Source organism: Penaeus japonicus, unplaced genomic scaffold (genome assembly GCF_977035675.1).
Source record: "Penaeus japonicus unplaced genomic scaffold, GWHDUDI00000001_assembly GWHDUDI00000014, whole genome shotgun sequence".
Taxonomy (NCBI): domain Eukaryota; kingdom Metazoa; phylum Arthropoda; class Malacostraca; order Decapoda; family Penaeidae; genus Penaeus; species Penaeus japonicus.
The window spans coordinates 17,240,527-17,241,948 of record NW_028234416.1 but is presented as its reverse complement, the minus strand read 5'-3'; the positions used below and the strand labels follow the sequence as shown (position 1 = coordinate 17,241,948).

At 32.4% G+C, this 1,422-nt stretch overlaps 1 pseudogene; it reads left to right on the top strand.

Moving 5' to 3' along the window:
- The first annotated feature begins 210 nt into the window (after nucleotides 1-210).
- Nucleotides 211-1,422, top strand: part of LOC147470537 (uncharacterized) — a 3,522-nt pseudogene continuing 2,310 nt past the window's right edge.

Genomic DNA, 1,422 nt, shown 5'->3' with positions numbered 1-1,422 from the left:
ATATATATATATATATATATATATTATATATATGTATATATATATAATTCTTATATATATATATATATATATATATATATATTATATATATGTATATATATATAATTCTTATATATATATATGTAAATATATAATTATAAATATATTCATGTATGTATATATATATATATATATATATATATATATATATATATATATATATAAACTTGTTATGCCAACACTTTCCTTTGCCATCATGAACAAGCTTGGTTGAATAACTGTCCTGAGAATTTCAAACCTATTTTATATCGTCGTTACATGGATGATACGCTCTTACTCTTTAATGACCCCTCTCACATTAACCCTTCCTTTCATACTTGAATTCACAACATCCCAATATTAAATTCACCTGTGAAATTGAACAAAATAATGAACTAGCATTCCTTGATACCTGCATAAGTTTTCGTAACAACTGCTTCTTCGCCAGTGCTTACAGGGAGCCCACATTCACTGGCCTTGGACTTCACTATCTAAGCTATATTCCCCATATTTACAAGTTAAACAACCTTACAACACTTATCAACCAAGCATATAACATCTGTTTTACTTGGACCAGTTTTCATAAAGAAGTTTCATTCTTAAAGGATTATTTTACTACAAATGGGTACCCATTTTACCTATTTTATAAAGCACTACGCAATTTCCTGTGTCAGAAATTCCACCCGAAACCTGTACCAACCACAGTCAACAAACACATTAAATATATAAAACTTCCATATATGGGCCGTCTTAGTTTTGATCCTAGAAAATCATTAAATAAAATTCTCAGACAATGCTATCCTCAGATCTGTTTTCGGTTTGTTTATACAATTCTAATCCTATCGGAAATTTCATTTAAAAAGAGAGAAAAGTGCGACTCTGAACTAAGTTCGAATGTGGTTTACCTTTTTACTTGTCCTAGCTGTCAGGTTAGGTACGTGGGGAGGTGACGGAGAATACTCCGTCACCGCACTCTCGAACAAAAAGGCAAGTCAATCAGGACAGGCCTACAGCTGAGTAAACCACCCTTCTCAGCAATTAGAGAGCACTCTCACCTCCACAATCACCCCTTTAACAATACTGATTTCAAAATCTTAACCTCCCACCTAAACAGATTTGATCTGATCGTAGCAGTCGCTTCACATCCTAACCATGAAACCACAACTGAACAATACCCACATCACCCGCCCTGTTTACCATTTAAACTACCAACCACCCATTCCTTTGGGTAGTACCCTTTACTTGCTATACTGTTTTTTTTGTCTGTGGTCATTTGATGATTTTCGTGTTTTTTAATTCTGTATTTTTATTTATTTTATAAGCTTAGATGTATTGGAATTAACTTTTCTCTGTTTTGTTTTATTATAGCACTGATGATGGAGATTGCATCTCCGAAACGTTTGT